This window comes from Phyllostomus discolor, chromosome 8 (assembly GCF_004126475.2).
Source record: "Phyllostomus discolor isolate MPI-MPIP mPhyDis1 chromosome 8, mPhyDis1.pri.v3, whole genome shotgun sequence".
Taxonomy (NCBI): Eukaryota; Metazoa; Chordata; class Mammalia; order Chiroptera; family Phyllostomidae; genus Phyllostomus; species Phyllostomus discolor.
Window position 1 is genome coordinate 43,980,889 of NC_040910.2, and position 21,738 is coordinate 44,002,626.

Genomic DNA, 21,738 nt, shown 5'->3' on the forward strand with positions numbered 1-21,738 from the left:
ATTTTGCAATTTGTCTTTCAATAGTTATATAACATTAATAGGCAATAAGTTTTCATCATCAGTTAATATTGTCTCTTTACATTTTGAAACCTGTTAGGTCCATGGATGAATTCAAGTTTATTTCTAATATGCAATTAGGTTTAATTTTTATGATGTTTTATTTGTTTCATGTTAAGGGGCCATTGAAAATGGCAATTTAGTATTTTTTGGGATTTTCCCACTGGTTTTGTGACAGTTCTGGGTATTTCTGTTCCATTATATATATCCTCACTTTCATATTAACAAAACACCTTTCGTGGAGTGATAGGTATTAGATACTTTTTCCATTTTCCATTCTAATAAACACTTGGAAGAAATTTTTAAGTATGTCAATTTTATGAAAGATTTTAGTTTCATGTGAATTATTTTTATATTTCAGCCTTTGCTCATGTTTTTCTTGTAACTTGCATTTGGTGAATAGATTTTTGTTTAAGAAGAGAGATCTATAATAAAAAAATAGAGTTGAAAACATTACCTCTGTGGATAGTGTTAGAAACTTGAGTTTTCAGAATCTTATACCCTTTGTGGTCCCATATTAGGAGTTACCAATAGCCCCCAGTGTGAGATTTGGAAGGCAGAAGGGAAGGAGGCATTAGTTAGATTGTACAGCCACCACACCGGGAGAGGTACTTGAGGGGTTTGGAGACACCATCTTCTACCTCTTTTTTTTTTGATTCTTTGCACTTCCAGTCAAGAGTATCCTTGCAGCCACCACCATTTTGTTTGATTTCCATTTTTTTAAGTGTAGGTTTTCATGGATGTTTTCACACATTGCATATCAAAGATCCATCAGAGTTTGGATTTTTCTGCAAGCCTTCTTGTGTCCACTGGGGAACTAATTCAGGCTTTGATTTTCTTCTTCTCTGGGTTATATCAGCATAAGTTTGTGTATAGGAAACACCTTCTGCTGTCAGCAGTGCTGGTGAGTATGTTTTCCTAATGGCCCATGTTGTCTGCAATGGTGCCGTCGGAAAGCAACGCAGGACAGTGTTTCTCTGCTGTGTGTGCGGTGGCTGCCTTGCCCCGGCGCTTCCACGTGACAGTCAGCACTTCCCTCCTGTCAGGAGGCTGTGGGTGTTTACAGTTACTTGTAGCTGCATGGAACCCCTCAGTACATCTTCAGTCAGGTGTGATTAAAACCATGTGCCTATTTTTTCAAACTAACACGCAGTTGCTTCATAGAAATACTTTTTACGATATAAAATGCTAACGTATTTTGTTTTTTATTTCCTGAGTATATAATTAAAATGTCTCATTATAATTGTGAATTTTCAGTTACACATTGCAATTTTTTAAATTTAATGATTACCCATTAGTGTTATTCAACATTATCATGTGCATGTAATTTCAGGGTTTTTTTTTTCCCCTCAGGCAATTTTTATATTTTAATTTTTCATGATATAGTTCTGTCATAAAACTGACTTATTCTTAATGCCAAAAATGTAAATCATGGTTTTCTCAGATTATTTCTTTTTTTGCCTGTGACCTGCAGGATCACACCTCTCATCAAAAAGGGGTGTAATGAATTCTAATAAGAATGACCACAAAGCATCAAGGACTGTGAGGTACAATAATGTCAGGGCATTTAAAGGGGCTTTTAGTGGGATGTAGGCTTGCGTTAGATGATTTGACTGCTTTTCGAGGAGGCCAGACCTTTTTCTGTATTGACTGCTGTGAGGTGAACTTTGTTCTGCCATTAGCAGTCATCATCATTTTCTAGCAGCAAAAGCAACGTGGTGGAGCTAAAGCTCATTTGTAAGAAGCCCCAGTCAGTCATATTAGTAAGAAGAGGGGAATATTGGTTATGATTTGGAAACATACCCTTTACCACCTTTGGAAGTAGGGATACGAAGTCCCCTTATAAATACCCTGGAGTGTCATGGTCACCTTGAAGAAGGTGTGCGCCATTTCTCTTTGCAGCAGGATGAGACTGGCCTTACGAGGAGGGCCCAGCCCACTGCCTCTGCTGGGCCCTCGCCTTTCCTAGTTAGTAAGTATCGGTGTGTTTTCTACAGTGTATCAGACACCATTTACCATAGAGCACCTCAGTGAAAAAATACAAATTCACTGCTTGGGATGCTGTACAACGCATTTAGTATCACCTTTCTGACTCAGCTGAAGCCCCTGAGTTTAGATTAACTGTGAGGGAACAAACCTGGCAAGGGAGGAAGGAGCACTTGTAAAATTAGGGCTTTTTTACTTAGAGACTGTACTTTTTTAAAGAGACAGTTTCTTTGGTGACGGGGAGTAAAAGAGGAATTCTAAATTCCTTTTCTCTCTGGTGACTGAGCTATACAGTGACGTGGACAGCAACATAAAAGAATTCCCTTGAGTCCTTGACCATTTGTCGAAGTGCAAAGATGCCTGAGTTACGTGACTTGCAATTATTTCCTAGACAGAAGTGGCTGCTGATGTGCTCTCCAGTGTATCAGCAGTTGCTACATTGTCCTTGGTGTCTTCAAGTTTCATGGCAGGAAACAAGTACTTCCTTGATGTTTTTGGAGTCTGAGAGTAGCAGTGACTTGTCCATGCCGGGTTGCGAGCCAGCTGTTGGGGGCAGCCGGAGTCCAGGGCAGTGCAGAAGGTCTCATTTATGGATGTGGCCTCATCGTCGCTGGCCTTGGCTGGTTTTTCAAAAAGCTGCCGCTGCCTTATGGGGTCATTTAGCTCAGTGTAGGCATTCCATATTTCCTTCTTTGTGACATAGCAGCTGCCAGCGCTCAGTCAGATCTTCAGAGCGGTGCCATTTGGCCAAAGGGCTCATTCTCTGTGGGTGATCACAGAGGAGTGTAGGACTGATGCATGTCACTTCAGAAACTCCCCGAGAAGCTAATCAAGGAGCCTGGCAGTGGTCTGAGGTGGTCGGCATTCAACAGCTTTTGCCACACAGATACCAAGAATTTTGTGAGTGTCTTAAGTTTTGAAGAGATTAGTTTCTGGCAACTTCACCCCTGGGGCTTCCCCAAGCTCAGCTGCCAGGCTGACTCTGGAGGGAGAAGTCATACTCTTGGTGCTAATGTTTAAATGTTTCTCATTGCTGTGCCCTTCAGAGTCATTGTACCCAATTTAGCAGAAATAACCAAGGCACTGCAGCGTTTGGATGTGGGCATAAAACAAGTTTCTGTAGCCCTGGTGCATATATTTTTTGGAGGGGAAGAGAGATGACTAACAAATGGTAATGCTTTGGTTTATAAGATGAAAATAAAAGTTGTGAGGGAATGTAAAAAAAGTAATGTGAACTGCTAATACTGAGGCTGGAGTGTGTATATATCTGCTATGATGATAGGAGCCTCAGTGAGGGATGAAGTCATTGATCACTTGAAATTTCTTGCACGTAACACATCTTAAACACTTAGGAACTGCTTGTGTGTGGAAGTAAGAGCCCAGCAATGCAGAAAGTCCTGCATTTCTGTGATTAACAGGAAACACAGATCTAGACATCATTTGTCTTCATTTTTGAAATTGCTAAGTTATCTATAGAATATATGTTAGACATTGTTATCTGGGACTTGACACGTGCTAATGATTTGGGCCACAGATACCTGTGATGTCTTTTTGTGGTTAGCGCCATTTGAGAGGATTTCCACTTACTTTTAAATTTTTAAGTGGTGTAGTATTTTGGCATTTACACTTTGCTGCTGTACACACTGAGGGACACAGAGTAGACCCCATCACATTATGGAGCCCCCCCCATTGGGGGAGCACCTGCGCTCATTTGCATTGTTCCCACCCACCCTGAGTTTGTCCTTTGAAGTCTCCTGTGACTCCCCACTGGAAACACCACAGAGAGCTGCGGGTGTTTAGAGCAGTCACCCAACAAATAATTCGGGTGAGCAGTAGAAGGAGGGAATTATTTTCAGTAACTTAGTAAAAAAGGATATATGATAAATTTTCAATATCTTTGTATTGCAAGAGTGCCTGGGAGTCTTTTTGGCCATCCCTAGCAGACCCTGTACCCCATTTTCCTATTTTCAGGTTTTATTTTTGTATGTTTATTTCTAGCACGTGTTGTGAAAGAAAGGGAAACGAAAGTAGTCACTATAAGTTTTTATAAAGGACATAGGAATTTAATATTTTCCTTTTCTTTTTGGAGTGGCAACTTGTAATGGAAGTGTTTCATTTTAAGGGGTACCAAAGGAAGTGGTTTTTGACATGATAAAATATTTTCCATCTTTTGATAATAGTATTACTATACATTTGTGAGAACTCAGAACTACACCTAAAATAATTATATATATATATATAATTATATATATATAATTATATATATATATATATATATATATATATACTTTATGTATATGTTTAATTCTATTTTATGGAAAGTTAATGGCATGTTCACTTTTACATAATAGAAGAATGTTAACTCTCCCGAACCTTAATTTTTATATGCTCAGTTCTTTCTACCACTGTGGGGTCCTCGTTAAGAACTGAAGGACTGGGGGTGAAGGGCACGAGGCACAGCTGGCCTTCTGTGCAGCCCTGTCTTGAGAAAACATGCTCTGCAGTTACACGTGACCTCATCTTACACAGGTAACTAGGGTTGAAGTGATAACGATTCTAGAAGCCGTCTTTGAGTTTTAATCAAAGTACTTGGATCTCTGGACGCACTGTGATTCTAAAACATAAAAGTGCATCCAAAATTCACATATAACCTAACTTGACTTGCATCTGCAGATTCCAACCACCAACTGATCCTTGAACAATGTGGGTTTGATTTGTGCCAGTCAATGAAACTAGGCAGGTCAGCGGACAAAAATCCATAGAAGGGGTTATGCGCAGCTCAGACACACGTTGTTCTAGGGTCAAAGGAATTTCATCTTGGTCATCCTCCGTCAAACCCCTCTGGCCCACACAACGCAGTTGTGCTGTTTTCAGACCAGTAACACTCACGCTTTCATTGGGAGTCGGGGCTACTGACCTGGGCCCACATGCTGTCATTCCACTAACATTAGTACCAGTCAAGATGTCTCCAAAACACATAAAATGTACGTAGTAGACAGTTAATGCTTCAGATGTTTCCTTAAAGAAAAACTCTCTGCAGCTATGGTAGCTGATGACCAGTTTGCTTTGGTCTGTTTATTAGCAGCCAGGGAGAGTTCTGTTCCCTAAAAGGGCTTAACGGCTTGCTGCATGGGGGTAGGCTCCACCAGCAAGGCTCCACCAAAAATACCACAAATGAGACAACAGAGTAAAAGAAACACTTAACTTTGGTAAAATAATTGATCAGAGTTTGGAAACCACCCTGGTGCACTTTCCTGGATCTCTCCAACCCTCTGAAATAACAGGACTCAAATACTACTGAGGCTTTGTCATTGTAAGTACACATTGCTTGTGGTTTTGACATGGGTTTTCAATTAACATTCAAGTTCATTTAAATGAGATGTGGCTTTATTTAGTTAACAAACCTCAGGAGAGAACTTCAATAAAGACGTTGACCTCATTTCTGATATTTGACTCTTACCTGGCTCTGGATACCTGCTCAGCTTGCCTCACACTTACAGGTAGGTGAGTTACAGAGGGTGACACTGCCTCTCCTCCGTGTCAGACGTGTTTTATTACTGGCATAGCTGCAATTACACCTGCCACCTTAGTTTTTCTACATTTCTCACATGTTCAGTTCTCTACCAATCCATAGCTGTCTTCTGCATTAAGCGAATATTTTTGAGTGTAGCATTTTGATTTTAAAATGACTCTCCACTTTATATAAACATTTTTTAAAGGTTGCCCACCAAACATATAACTCAATTTATTCAAATGAGTCTTAGATATGTACTAGCTTAATTCCAGTGATACATGGAAAGTTTACATCTATGTAGCTCTCTTCCCCTTAGGAAGATCTGTGCTATTCTAATGCAGATTATATCTATTTATGATATAACCCAATAATATATTCCTACACTCACCATCTATAGTCATTTCTTTAGCTCAATTCAGCTTTGCTTCCACCCATGTCCTTTGTGTTTTTAAGGCAAACATAGGGCACACATATTACTGTCCTACATATTGTAGTCCCTACAGCACATTACAATGTACTATTCTTTTTTATTTTATTTATTTATTTATTTTATTTTAATCATTGTTCAAATACAGGTTTCTCCTTTTTACTCCCAATCCAGTCCCCCCTCCCACCCCTCCCCACTTCCCTCCCATTACCACCCTTCCCTTAGTTTATGACCATGTGTCCTTTAAGTTTGTTCCTGTGAACCCTTCCTACTATCCCCTGAAATTCCCTCTACTCACTTCTGTGGGCACTGTCAGCCTGACCTCTATTTCAGTGTCTTTGGTTATATTTTGCTTGTTTCTTTGTTTTGTTGTTTAGGTTCCTGTTAAAGGTGAGATCATATGGTATTTGTCTTTCACTGCCTGGCTTGTTTCGCTTAGCATAATGTTTTCTAGCTCCATCCAAGCTGTTGCAAAGGGTAGGAGCTCCTTCTTTCTTTCTGCTGCATAGAATTCCATTGTGTAAATGTACCGTAGTTTTTTGATCCATTCATTTACTGATGGGCATCTTGGTTATTTCTAGCATCTAGCTATTGTAAATTGTGCTGCTATAAACATTGGGATGCGTAGGTTCTTTTGAATTGGTGTTTTAGTATTCTTAGGATAGAGTCCCAGCAGTGGAATTGCAGGGTCAAAAGGCAGATCCATTTTTAGTTTTCTGAGGAAGTTCCATACTGCTTTCCATAGTGGTTGTACCAGTCTGCAGTCCCACCAGTAGTGCACTAGGGATCCCTTTTCTCCACAACCTCTCCAACACTTGTTTGTTGCTTTGTTTATGATGGCCATTCTGTCTGGTGTGAAGTGGTATCTCATTGTGCTTTTACTTTGCATCTCTCTGATAGCTAGCGATATTGAACATCGTTTCATGTGTCTTTGGATTTTCTCTATGTCCTCCTTGGAGAAGTGTCTGTTCAAGTCCTTTGCCCACTTTTTAATTGGATTCCTTGTCTTCTTAGAGTGCACTCTTGTAAGTTCTTTATATATTTTGGAGATTAAACCCTTGTCTGAGGTATCATTGGCAAATATGTTTTCCCATAGAGTTGGTTCTCTTTTAATTTTGATACTGTTTTCTTTAGCTGTGCAGAAGCTTTTAATTTTGATGAGGTCCCATTTGTTTATTCTTTCCTTTATGTCCCTTGCTCTAGGGGACAAGTCAGTAAAAAAGTTTCTGCGTGAAATATCTGAGATTTTTCTACCTATGTTTTCCTCTAGGACTTTAATGGTATCACGTTTTATATTTAAGTCTTTTATCTACCTTGAATTTATTTTTGTATATGGTGTAAGTTGGTGCTCAAGTTTCACTTTTTTGCATGTGGCTGTCCAGTTCTCCCAACACCATTTGTTGAAGAGGCTATTTTTACTCCATTTTATGTTGCTGCCTCCTTTGTCAAATATTAATTGACCATAGAGACTTGGGCTTATTTCTGGGCTTTCTGTTCTGTTCCATTGGTCTATGTGCCTGTTTTTATGCCAGTACCAGGCTGTTTTGATTACAGTGGCCTTGTAGTATAGTTTAGTGTCGGGTATTGTGATCCCTCCTACTTTACTCTTCTTTCTCAAAATTGCAGCAGCTATTGTGGGTCATTTATAATTCCATATAAATTTTTGAAGTGTTTGTTCTATGTCTGTGAAATATGCCATTGGTACTTTAATAGGAATTGCATTGAATGTGTAAATTGCTTTGGGTAGTATGGACATTTTGATGATATTAATTCTTCCAATCCATGAACATGGTATATGTTTCCATTTGTTTGTGTCTTGCTTGATTTCTTTCCTGAGTGTTATATAGTTCTCTGAATACAGGTCTTCTACCTCCTTGGTTAGATATATTTCTAGATATTTTATTTTTCTTTTTGCTATTTCAAGTGGGATTTTTTCCCTTGATCTCTGCTTCTGCTGTTTCATTGTTGGTGTACAGAAATGCCTTTGATTTCTGGATATTGACTTTGTATCCCGCTGTTTTGCCAAATTCATTGATTAGGTCAAGCAGTTTTTTGGTAGAGTCTATAGGATTTTCTATGTATACTATCATGTCATCTGCAAACAGTGACAGTTTTGTTTCCTCCTTTCCGATTTGGATGCCTTTTATTTCTTTTTCTTGTCTGATTGCTGTGGCTAAAACTTCCAGTGCTATATTGAATAGAAGTGGTGAAAGTGGACAGCCTTGTCTTGTGCCTGATCTTAGTGGAAAAGATTTTAATTTTTTCCTATTGAGTATGATGTTGGCTGTAGGTCTCTCCTATATGGCCTTTATTATGTTGAGGAATGCTCCCTCTGTTCCGACTTTGCCAAGTGTTTTTATCATGAATGGGTGCTGTACCTTATCAAATGCTTTTTCTGCATCAATTGATATGATCATGTGGTTTTTGTCTTTGGTTTTGTTTATGTGATGTATTACATTTACTGACTTGCGAATATTGAACCATCCTTGCATCCCTGGAATGAATCCCACTTGGTCATGGTGTATGATCTTTTTAATGTATTGTTGGATGCAGTTTGCCAGTATTTTGTTGAGGATTTTAGCGTCAATGTTTATCAGTGATATTGGCCTGAAGTTTTCTTTCTTTGTTGTGTCTTTATCTGGTTTTGGAATTAGGATGATGTTGGCCTCATAAAAAGAGTTTGGGAGACTCCCATCTTTTTGGATTTTTTGGAATAGTCTGTGAAGGATAGGGGTTAGCTCTTCCTTAAATGCTTTGTAGAATTCTCCTGTGAAACCATCTGGTCCTGGGCTTTTGTGTGTTGGGAGTTTTTTGATGACTGCTTCAATTTCTTTTGTTGTTATTGGTCTGTTCAGGCTTTCTGCCTCTTTTTCATTGAGTTTTGGAAGATTATATTTTTCTAGAAAGTTGTCCATTTCACCTAGGTTTTCAAATTTTTTGGCATACAGCTCTTTGTAGTAATTTCTTACAATCCTTTGTATTTCTGTGGTATCTGTTGTAATGTCTCCTCTTTCATTTCTGATTGTGTTTATTTGGGTCTTCTCTCTTTTTTTCTTGATGAGTCTGCTTAAAGGCTTGTCGATTTTGTTTATCTTTTCAAAGAACCAGCTCTTGGATTCATTGATCCTTAGAATTGTGCTTTTAGTCTCTAGGTCATTTAATTCTGCTGTGATCTTGGTTATTTCCTTCCTTCTGCTTGCTCTGGGCTGCCTTTGTTGTTGTTCCTCGAGTTCTTGTAGACGTAGGGTTAGGTTGTTTGTTTGGAATGTTTCTAACCTTTTTAGGTGGGCCTGTATCGCTATGAACTTCCCTCTCAGGACTGCCTTGGCTGTGTCCCATAAGTTTTGGGTTGTTGTGAGTTTGTTTCCATTTGTTTCCAGAAACCTTTTGATTTCTTCCCTAATATCATTCTTGACCCATTCATTGTTTAATAGCATGCTATTTAATCTCCATGATTTTGAGTGTTTTTTTTTTTCCTTGGGGTTGGTTTCTAGCTTCAGTCCCTTGTGATCTGAGAAAATGCTTGGTATGATTTCAATTTTCTTGAAATTGTTGAGGCTTGTTTTGTGTCCTATCATGTGGTCTATCTTTGAGAATGTTCCATGTACATTTGAAAAGAATGTATATTTAGCTTCTTTTGGATGGAGGGCTCTGTATACATCAGTAAAGTCCATTTCATCAAGGGTATTGTTCAATGCTACTATATCTTTGTTGATATTTTGTTTAGAAGATCTGTCCATTTTTGATAGTGGGGTGTTAAAATCTCCCACTGTAATTGTGTTGCTGTCCATATCTTTCTTGAAGTCCTCTAAGATTTTCTTTATGTATTTGGGTGCTCCTATGTTGGGTGCATGTATATTTACAATATTTATGTCTTCTTGATGGATTCTTCCCTTGAGTATTATGAAGTGACCTTCTGGGTCTCTCTTTATGGACCTGTTTTGGAAGTCTATTTTGTCTGATATGAGTATTGCTACCCTGGATTTTTTTCCTTGTCCATTTGCTTGAAAGATTTGTTTCCAGCCCTTCACTTTCAGCCTGTGTAGGTCTTTTATCCTGAGGTGGGTCTCTTGTAGACAGCAGATATGTGGGTCATTTTTTCTTATCCATTCAGCTATTCTCTGTCTTTTGACTGGAGCATTTAATCTATTTACATTTAAGGTTATTATTGATAGGTACTTATTCATTGTCTTTTATGTACGTGTGTTCCTGTCTCTCTCTCTCTCTTTTCCCTCCCTTCCTTAAAGCAGTCCTTTTAGAATCTCTTGCAGAGCTGGTTTGGTCGAGGTGTATTCCTTTAGACTTCTTTTGTCTGGGAAACATCTTATTTGGCCTTCTATCTTGATCGAGAGCCTTGCTGGATATAGTAGCCTTGGTTGCAGCCCTCTGATTCTCATTACCTGGAGTATTTCTTCCATTCTCTTCTGGCTTGAAGTGTTTCCATTGAGAAGTCAGCTGTTAGCCTTATTGGGGCTCCCTTGTATGTTACTTCCTTTTTCTCCCTTGCTGCCTTTAAGATTCTCTCTTTGTCTTGAAATTTTGCCATTTAAATTATGATGTGCCTTGGGGTGGGTCTCTTTGGGTTCCTCTTGATTGGGACTCTCTATGTTTCCTGGATTTGTATAACTTTTTCTCTCATCAAATTAGGGAAGTTCTCCTTCATTACTTGTTCAACTAGGTTTTCGATCCCTTCCTCTTCTTCTTCTCCTTCTGGTGTCCCTATTATACGGATATTATTATGTTTCATATTGTCTTGCATTTCTCTTAATCTCTCTCCATTCCTTCTGAGCCTCTTTTCCTTTTCTTGCTCTTTCTGGATGCTGTTTTCTACTTTGTCCTCCAGCTCGCTAATCCGATCTTCTGCTTCATCAATCCTGCTTTTCATTCCTTCTACTGTGTTCTTCAGTTCAGAAATTGTATTCTTCATTTCCTCTTGACCTTTGTTGAGAGTTTCTATTTCCTTTTTCATGTTTATATAGTTTGCAGTGAGATTGATGTAGTTTCCCTCTAATTTCTGAAAGCTCATTGTGAGTTCATTGAACTTCCTGGTAATCATTGTTTTGAACTCACTATCTGACAGTTGAGTTGCCTCTATTTCATTTAGCATTTTTCCTGAGGCTTCCTCGTTTCCCTTCAATTGGGGGTTGTTTCTTTGTTTTCTCATTGTTCGTGGGTTTCTTCTTTTTTCTTCTTATTTGTTAATTTGATCTGTTCTAATTCCCTTTAATTATGGTGTGAACTTCTGTGGTAGAATATTTGTGAGATTCAGTGGTGCAATCTCCTTCACATATCCTGGTGCTCACAGCTTCCCCCTATTCTTTTTTGTGATCAGTTGGAGGAGTAAGGCAAAATGGTTTAAAACAGCAAGACAGTATACTATGATATTTACTTTAGCAGCCAGTAGAGAAGAGATGGGTTATCCTTTGGCTCCTTATAGTGTTAACCGTGATTCCCCACCCCACTATCCATGTTTTAGAAAGGATGGAAAGAAGGTAAGACTCTTACTGGGGACGAGAGGATTGTTAGTTGGATCTAGAAAGCTGTGAGGCTGTGGGAGGTCAGATTCTAAGGTAGGATTAGATTAAAGATTAGTATATAGGAGTAGTGAGTAAAAGAATAGAGACAACCCCCACAATAGTCTAGTTCAGAAAATTCCAAGGTGGGCTGAGATCAGGTAGGGGTATTGAGAAGCGTTTACAATTGTATAGACTAGGTCTTACTAGCAGTAATAGTAAAGTGACAGTCTTGTGTCAGAATCAATGAGGTCTAGATAACAAGAATAAAGAGTATAGAACCTTGAGATGTGTATTAATGGAACACAGATGAAGGATAGTAACTTATCAACACCTTGTGACTGAGACACCAGGGGGAACCTATCAAATGACAGTATAACCAGCCAAAGCAAAGAAGATTATACAGAAAGAAAAAGAATACCAAAATATTATTAAAATAAAAAATGTCGGAAAAGTGAGAAAAAGATAATACAAATTTATAGCAACTTGCAAGATTAAAAAAAAAGGAAAGAAAAGCAGAAGATGTAGTGCAGGAGAGATAAATTTGGAGTGGAAAGAATAATATTAGGATGAATGGAAGAGAAACATAAGGGATTGCGGGAAAAAATAAGAAGAATTGAAAAATAAAATGTCACATAAAACACAAGATACAATCAATCAACCAACAACAGCCACAGAAACCAAACAAAACCAAACAAAAAAAATGACAACAACAACCACAAAAAAACCAAAAACAAACAAACAAACAAACAAAACCCTCTTTTTGGTTTCTAACAGGCCAGACCAGTTTTTCTGATCTTGCTGGCTTCAGCTGGCTAAGGGACCTCTGAAATGCTTCTCTCTCTCCCAGCTAGATCTCAGCAAGTCTGTCAGGTACCCTGGGTGCTCCCGAACACACTGGCTCTCTGGATCACACTTCCACGTTCTTCCGGACTCCGGGGTCCGTGTGGTTTTTCAGTGAGTGCAGTAATTTTTGATGTCCTGCTTTCAAAAGTGATTCGGTAACCTAGTCCACTTGCTCTGTTTCTCCACCGATCCGCGAGTTTCCCCCCTCTTCACAGAAGCGGAGAAAAACGCTACCTAGTGTAAAGCCGCCATCTTCCTAATTTTTAGATCATAGACTTGTGATAATAAGACTGATTGAACCAAGGGTCTGAAAAATATGAGTATTTAAACCTTGGCTGGTGTGGCTCAGTGGATTGAGCACCAGCCTGCAAACCAAAGGGTCACCAGTTCTATTCCCAGTCAGGGCACATGCCTAGGTTTCCAGCCAGGTCCTCAGTAGGGGGTGTGTGAGAGGCAACCACGCATTGAAGTTTCTCTCCCTCTCTTTCTCCCTCCCTTCCCCTCTCTCTAAAAATAAAATAAACTCTTTCTTAAAATGTGAGCATTTAAGAAGGTAGGTGGAGTAAAATTATATTGGCTTAAGTGGTAAAAGTTGGAAAGAAACAACTGTGGAAACCTGGAATGCTCAGCAGGCTTAATGTTCCATATTACAAATGTTACCTCTTAAATCTCTGCAGGTTCTATCGATTAGGCAAGAAGTTCTAGAAGGAGTCCAGAAAAGTTTCACCTCATATGAAAGTTTCATTTTATAATTAGTACTCAGAGTTGGGGGAGGAATGCTGAGAAATTAGTAATTAAATGTGCTAAAGGATTTATAGGTTCCTGAACAAAGAAGGGGTTCCAATGACAAATCCAATGGTATTAAACTTCCTTCATACACAAGGGGTTGGGATGGGAGGACTAGGCAGTTACCCTTCCAGGGGAAACTAAAAAGAAAAGGGAAACAGTAACTGTTGTGGCAGGTGTTTGGTCTCCCATATTAACAGCTTTTATATTCCTCATTTGAACAATGGAAAGGGGTTGATCAAAATATATACAGAAATAAAATAAGTCCAATAACTAGCATGGTAGTTGTACTCTGCAAAGAAAGGATTGTTGGGGTACATTCCAAAGCCACCAATTACTAAGGTGGACATGTTTTAGTGGGGAAACTGGCATAAGAAAGGCAGTAAGGGGTAGTAATATTGAAAAAATTTCCTGAAAGGTAGGCATCTGAATTTTAATACCAACACACAACACACAAGGGTTTTGGCGTCCAGGCTCTTGGACATATAAAGACTTCCAGGTCAGTTAGCACAGCTACCAGCTTCGCTACTCTGTGTGTGTGGTGAGAATGCTAAAGATCCACTTCTTAGCCATTTATATTCTACAAGTCAGTATATGTATATGAAACCATATAATCTTTAAATACATGTCTATTAGTCAATGATATCTCAATAAAGCTGTGGGGCAAGGGTTTCCAAGTACATCTCAAAACTGATCTAAATTAAATTTCCTTTCAGTGTACGCTGTGCAGCTGAGGATGTAATGAACACACTTCACACCCTGTGATTAGACTGAGAAGAGTCCCTGAGCCAAGGCTAGGGCTTCTGGGTTCCAACTTCCTACCAGCACCAAGTGCTCTGGGGAGTCTTACTAAGAGGACCAAGTGAGAGGGGATGGGGAAGAGATGGGTAGAGGGCTCCATGCCATCAAGAATCAAAGATTAAAATGAGGCCAGACACGTCATTACAGATGGTGAAGTCAGATTGTGTCCATGTTTCTAAACAAGGGCAGCTCCAAGAATGATTCATAGCCTTCCACCAAGCCCTTGACCCCTAGGTGACATAAGATGCTCTTGTTCTGTCAATCAAATATAAATGAATAAGGAGAATTTGGCTAGAAATAAATAATAAAGATTTATTCAAGGATCTTTTAGTTTGCAACCTGGAGATACAGTGAGGCAAAATCCCAGGAGCATCCAAAGGAGAAAAAATAGTCAAGAGTTCTTAAAAGTCACACAGTGGAGAAAAATCTGTCCTGTATTCTTAGTCCTAGGTTTGGTCCAGGGGGGCTATCAGTTAGATATCAGGGATGGGGGAGGGATGCTAGGTGCTAGTGTGGCCTGTCTTTAATGGTCCCTGGGGGCTCTGCAAAGCGTCTGTCGCGGTGTGATCTGCACTGATTGTGGAGCGGAGGAAGGACTCGGGGACACACAGAAACCTAGACATGGTGAGTGTGCGGGGCCATGTGCGGAGACTGGGATGAGTGGGCTGGTCAGACCGGCGGCGGTGGCCGGCGGGCCGCCCTGCAGTCACCGCCCTGGTGTGCGGACCTCACTCCCCTGCCGCATGCAATGTGGCCACTTTGGCCCCAGAGCCTCCCTGGGCAATGCTGCACTCGCAGCCCTGAGTTTCCCCAAATTGTGCAGTGACTACAGGAAGGGTCATCAGGGGGACAGTCGGCACTCTGTCTGAGGGGTTCGAGTCTTGCAGGAGCTGTCGTCTGTGGGGTGCACAGTCCCCCTCCTTTCTTCCTAAGGGGGGCTATTTTCTCCTTTGTTTTCCAAATATTTGGGTGAGAGGGTCTCAGATCCACGAACCTGTGCCCCAGCCTAGCTTTTCCTGACGGCCACCAAGTCTCTAGTTACTCAAATCCTCCTCACATTCCCAAGCCAACTTCTCTCCCGGTCACAACGGCATCGTTATGAACTATTTGTCCTCGGGGATACATTTCAAACGAACCCAATATTTTAACAGTTTATCCTTTTCCCACAGAGACATTTTCAGAGATTTATATTTGTTGTGGGTATTTTATATGAGAGAAAGCCTAGAATAACCAACTGGAATACGCTGAAGAATACCCGTTCCTCTCCCCAGGCCCGCTCTTGGGCGCAGACGTCCCTTGGGGAAGCCGCTTGCGTGGAGGCTCCTGTCTGGAATTCCCCTGGGTGCCGTGTCTGGTCAGCCCCACCCCTCCTGGAATAGCCTCCATTTATTCATGCATTTAAGTTTACGTTTGCAACAGGGGTGAAATATTTTGAATCGGAGTTTAAAAGACTATTTAAAATATCTCCCAAGAGCCAGGAAAGAAGTAAATTTCAGAAAAAAGATCCCAGTATTACATTCCATTTGTACAGAATTCTCCCCTCATACTTCCTTCCCTGAGCACGTGTAGTAAGTTTCTGAGGTCTGTTTTTTGCTTTTGGATGTTTTCAAGTAAAATACCAGGGCATACAGAAGTGTTCAAATCTGATTAATTATTTAGAAGGCTAGTAATTTCCCTGGAAATAATAATTAACATCTTTTTCTTGAAAAGAATGGTTATTTGTGTATGTGTGTGATTTAGTTGAACTATTAAAAGTGCTTCACAGTTTTCTTTCTTTCCACATAAATGGTGGTTTGAAATAATTTTGCTGGATTGTTCACACACTGGGTTTGTGTCATTTAGAATATCAAACAACTCCAAGTTGGAGCAGAATCCTGAGGTCAGTGACCCAAGCTAAGCCCTAACTCCACACCTTGAGCCTGCAGGGGGAAGTGCTGGAAGGCCCAGTGGTTCTACCTGGGGAGCCTCCCCCTGCAGGTGTCCTACCTGCTCACACTCCCCATGGAAGGAGCCCGTGCACTGAGAAGCTGTAGCCCTGAAAAGCTGGGGCATATGTGCACATGGGGGAGGGGGCGATGCTCTTTCTGAGGGTTTAGTTGTGTCTCCCCAGGGCCTGTTTCTAGACATAGGGTGGAGTTTTGCACCCACAGTGTGGGTGCATTCAGTGTAATTCGTGCACATTGACAAAGTCTGTGAAAGTCAGGAGTCTGTGACCTTGGATAGGGTCTGTGAACTTGGAGTTTATTTGGGTCAGAACCTGATGCTGAATCCAGCTGAGTGTTTCTTTGCTGTGAGCTGAAGCCCAAGAGAGGGAGCATTTCCATTATTCCCCGGGGAGAGGAGGGTGTCGGAGCTCCCAGAGTTCACTCCTGGGGCTGCGCAGGTGTCCTCCGTCCCCTTGTCCCCAGGAACTGTCCCGTCCAGGGGCTCTGACTCAACCTGGAGAGTCAGGATGTGGAACCTTCTGAAAGGGGCTCTTCCTGCCCTGTGGGAAGCAGGCTGCTCTTCTGAGCTGACTCCAAACTTGTGTTTTTCCTTTGGATCCTTTATCAACTCTGGTTTTCTGAGCACTTGGTAATTTTATTCCCTGTGAGGGAAGTAACACTTTTGGTATCTTGGGCTTAAAAATGTAAATTGATCGAGAGGTAAGAGGTACGATGTTTGATGTTCTAAGGCAAGTAAGTAGTGAAACTAAATAGAGTTTTTGTACCTTTAGGCTAGAGAACCTCAAAATGTGAGATGAAAGTATTTAAGCTCTCAGGTCCATTTTTAATTTTTACATCATTGCTTGTAATTGACCTGAAGAAAACTCATCAAAACTTCTGTAAATCTTTAACAATTTTACTATGTTTAAGTAGTGAAACCCAAACCTGAATTGCATCACAATGTACTGCTTATTTCTGAAAACACTTCCATGTGAGATTAAGGGAAAAAACAAACCAGGATGCAGCTTGTCCTTTCAGTCAGCAAGAAGTTTAATTTTTTCACGTGTATGGTTTACACTACTGTATTATTAGTGCTTAAAGGAATTAAATCTTATAGTGGCTTTCTATGAAAAAAAGTTGTAATTAAAGAAAGTCTAATAGATGGTAAAACATGGTGTATATAAATTTCTTTTTTTACCTTAAATAAATCTGCAAGATAGAAAAGTCTAATTAAAGAAGACTCACTGCCCACATATCCTGGTCCCTCCAGAAATGTTACTCCAGCCACTCCCAAACACAGTTTTTATCATTTCAAGAGCCTCCTGTTAGTGTTTTTTTTTTTAAATTTAGAAACAAGTCATCGCAAGTGCCTATTTTTCTTATCCACGTTTGTCCTTGTAATGAGCAGTCAGACTCCGCACTGTTTGGTGTTAGCTGACTGCTAAGCCGCCCCCTCCCTCTCCCCTGTGTCCGCACCTGGACAGGCGGATGAGAAAGTCCGTGCTCCCTTCCCTGGCACTGGCTTCAGATTCCAACCACACGAGCCCACGTGTGTGCAGAACTCTTGCCCTGGCCCTGCCCCCAGCCAGGATGCTTTGCTTGACCAAACTGTGTCAGGCTCCTGAATCTTCTCCCAGGACTATCTTTACACTTGTAAAGTCCAGTTTTGGCAGCAGCCCCGTGAGGGGGGCAAACCAGAATCCCCCGCCCTCCTATCTGACCACCCTCCGTATCTGACCAGCCTCCTCCTCCTCCACTGTCAGGTGACGTCTGATCACCCTGGCCTGTGTGCACCAAGAATCCTGTTAGGTCGGTTTAGCAGGAACCCCTAACCTCTGAGTCTTCTCTTAGCAATTTTCATGCAGTGGCCCCACCCTGCTGTCTGGCCATAAATTCCCCCTTGCCTGTGCTGTTCTCAGAACAGAGCCAGTCTCATCTCTCACTCACCGTGAACCCAGCCACAGTGGTCTCTATACCTACTGCAGCGGTTCTGAACAAATTCTGCAGTGCTATCTTTGACAGATATTGTTGACTATTTCTTCTTTATCACTCTATAGTCACAATAAAAACCCAGGTCCATTCCTTTTTTTTTTCTTTTTAAATTCTGAAGCCATTTCAGAGCTGCTTGAGAGGCCACTCTGCCCTCCCCAGTGACCTCAGTTATGTGACTCATAGAGCTTTTTCTACCCTGTGTGTGTGTGTGTGTGTGTAGGGGGGGCACCTTGCCGGTGACCATAACTGTCAGCTACATGAACAGCGTGTCCAGACATAGGCACCCCGGGTCTGTCTTCCCTTACTCGGACTTGCTCACCTGCTGTGCTCCTGCGCTGGGGCTGCTGGGGGCTGAGGAGCTGGTGCTGTGAGCTGTGCTGCCCTGAGGCCTTGCTGGACCTGTCCCGCCTCAGTGCTGTGTGCTGCCCACCAGAGTGGGCAGTTTTTGGAATTTCTAGGCATTTGGGAGCAGCAATGTGGGACTGGGTCCCTCCTTAAAGTGGTCCTGGGCTGATATTTTTGTTGGGGCCTACCGGTGTGTTAGAGTGAAGCTGCGACAGAGGCTGAGATGGCCCCGACCTGTCCCAGGGATGGGGATGGGAGAGGGAACTACACCCTGTGCAAGAGGTGGGCCCATCCCCTGGTCACTTCCAAAGAGCAGCTGTTTAGAATGAGAGACAGAAGCGGGGTGGAAAGGCAGCCAGCAGGTGGCGTGCTGAGCCCAGCCTGCTAGGATGCCAGAGGGCTCCCAGGACCTTAAGTAGCTCTGCTGCTGCTGCTGCTGCCCCTGCATCTGCTGCAACACGGATCCTGAGCCGGGGCCTCACTGTGGTGCAGCCCAGGGATCAGTTCAAACCCGGTTTCATCCTAGGTCCTTAAAGTCCATAAAGCAACCAGTTTTCATGGAAAGGCTCTTAAATCTGATGCACTGGTTAGAGGCTCTCGGGAGAAAAAAGTTATAAATAGCAGGGTAGAGAGGCACCTCCACCATAGAAGTATATACAGGGCCCACTGCTCCCCAAAGCAAGGAAAGAGGAGAAAGGAAACAGGAAAAAAGACAGAAACTAAACTAAGGTCTACAATTTTACTAATGAGAAATCCACAGTATACTAAAAAGGTTTGTACAAGGAAAGAAATGAAAGGACACTACCTGGTTTGGGGGCCTCCTGCATCTGTTCCGCGTTGATTTTGCCCTTTGCTGTAAGGCACTCACTCCCAAGCCGCATACAAGTCGTCAGCACTGGGACTCTCACTGCAGTTTTGACTGGGACTCTAGTAAGTGCGGTCCTGGTGCCCTGGTGCTCTTAGGGGAAGTTGCCCAGTATAACACAGAGGACGAACAGGTTATTTCACCTTGATCATGAACACAATTCATCTTCCTTAAATTCCTCATGGGCATAGCACCCATTGTCCTAAAATATTTTACACACAGCAGGGAGCAGGCTCTGAAGCAACGATCATAAACTAAACTTATATTGTCTTTGCAACTCTCAAATAGGCTTCACAAGAAGCCTCCCTCCACCCAGGGTCTTACCCCCAGTTACTTAGTGTAACGCAGTGTAATGTAACCGGGGTCTGGGAAGATTGCAAAGTTATAAAAAGCCTTTTTAGGCAGAAGCGATGATCTCCAGTGCTTCTCCTTTAACCACTGGTCTGATCCTAGCCTGGAAAGAATGGACAACACCTCCCACTGCAGCCACACCAAATACGCTGCTATCCCCAGCCCCTGACATAGTGGACATTACTGACTCCACCCACTCAGCAACTGGTAAATACCCTGCTTCACAGATTTGACTCTTTTTGTTCTGTTCAGTGCCTGTTTCAGCAGTCAGCTGCACTTGGCCTGCACCTCTCTGGGGACATGGTGCTCCTTTACCTGGTTACCTGCAGGGACCTCAGCACCACTGTCAGCACACAAGCCTATGCAGGCAGGGTCTGAACTGCAGACACCTTTCTCCAGGAGCACAAATGAGACATGGCACCAATGATGTCCTCCTTTGAGGACATTTATTTGACCTCACACAGAACATACAAATATTGAGCAAAGGAGCTTGAAAATGCATACAGTTGCATTGATCTGCACTTGAGGTAAGGTCTTGACATCTGGGTTCAGTTTCTGAAAATTCTTGGTAAACAAGGGCTCCTCCCTCTCTGACATGTGAAGAAATAGTGATTATCCAGACCTGACTGGTGTGCCTCAGCGGGTTGAGCATTGTCCTGAAAACCAAAAGGTTGCCAGTTCAATTCCCTGTCAGGGGACATGCCTGGGTTGTTGACCAGGTCCCCAGTTGGGGGCTTGTGAGAGGCAACTGATGGATGTTTCTCTCCCTCCCTTCCCCTCTCTCTAAAAATAAAATAAATAAAATCTTTAAAAACACAGCGATTGTCTCTCTCAGCAAACACGTATCATGGTTCTTTTGGTGTTCTGGAGGCAAGGATTTCTTGTTTACAAACTTTACCCGAGCCCATTTGTACTATTTTTGCAAACTGGCTCACCTTCAATAAGCATCCCTGCCTCGCAAGGCTCTAGACTGTGTTCACACGGCCGGGCAGCAGGCTCCCTGTAGGTGCCCTTGGAGTCTCCTTCACTGTAGGGGGCTTACTGACATCTTCTCTCGCCTCCTGGAGTTCCCCACGATGGCCTTAAGTTGTCCACAGGCTTCTGATGTGAGAACCTGCCCTCCTCAGCCCAACAGCATGTTGGGCTGGAATTACCACCACACTGGCCTCTGCTGAAAATAGAGGCTCCCTTGGGCCCCGAGCACATGAGCCCCCACTTAGCTGCCCGTTTTGTCTTAGGTCCGGAAACAGCACCCACAAACTCAATGAGCTACCAAGGCCTCCATGAGCCATGGTGGAGCCAAACCTGAGCCCTCTGGCAAAGCCCACCTGGGGGAGGGTGTGCCTGCCCCGTCCTCTGTCCCCTGACAGGTGCCAGGTTCTGGAAGGCATCACTTCTCACCATTCAGTATGATGTTAGCTGTGGGCTTGTCACATGTGGCTTTTGTTATGTTGAGGTACTCAGATTGGTTCAGAATATTATCATTAAAGAATGTTGAATTTTGTCAAATGTTCTTTCTGCATCTGTTGAGATAAATGTCTTTCATTTTGTAAATTGAGTAACACATTTAGTCATTTGCATATGTTGACTAAATCTTGTATCTCCAGATAAGTCTGATTTGATTATCTGTGTTCTTATGAGGCTCCTGAGCTTTTTAAGAACAGTTATTTAAAATTTTTTGTCAGATAATTTTTAACATCATTTAGTGTCAATCTTCTAATTTTTAGTGTCATTTTTTGTTTAGATTTTTTTATGCACCTTGACAAACTCCTATGGTGTGAAATTTGACTGCCACTGGGAGAGAAACACTTTTACTAGTCTACTCCAGTAGAGATTCTGAGACTTTTCCAGATTTTTTTCCTATGGATGTGCCTACTTCATGCCTTTGGGTTTCTCTTTAGGAAAAATTCTTAAGACTATGTGCCTTTTCTGGATTGCTCAAAGCCAGGCCAGGTCCTGAGAGTCTCCTATTTGTTCTGCTGAGGGAATTCCCCTGCAATGCTCCAATCCCACTGAGTTTATGTTTTCCTCCAATCCCACAGAGTTGAGCCAGCTGATTGTGTGTGTGTTTCTGAGCCATCTGGAGCAGGCCCATGCAGCTGGCATGGGTGGGCCAATTGGGAGTGTCTACAGGCATTGCATCCCATGTAGCTAAAATCCAAGCCTCCTAGTAGAATCCCCAAGCAGTGAGTTGGGTCTGTAGCCATTGGTTGAGTCCCAAGCCCAGTTGCTGTGTGTCCTTGAAACTCTTCCCTGGTCCCAGCCTTCCAACCATTCAGCAGTGCCAATCCCCTTAGTATTCTTGATGCAGTGGGAAATTGGTGAGCCTC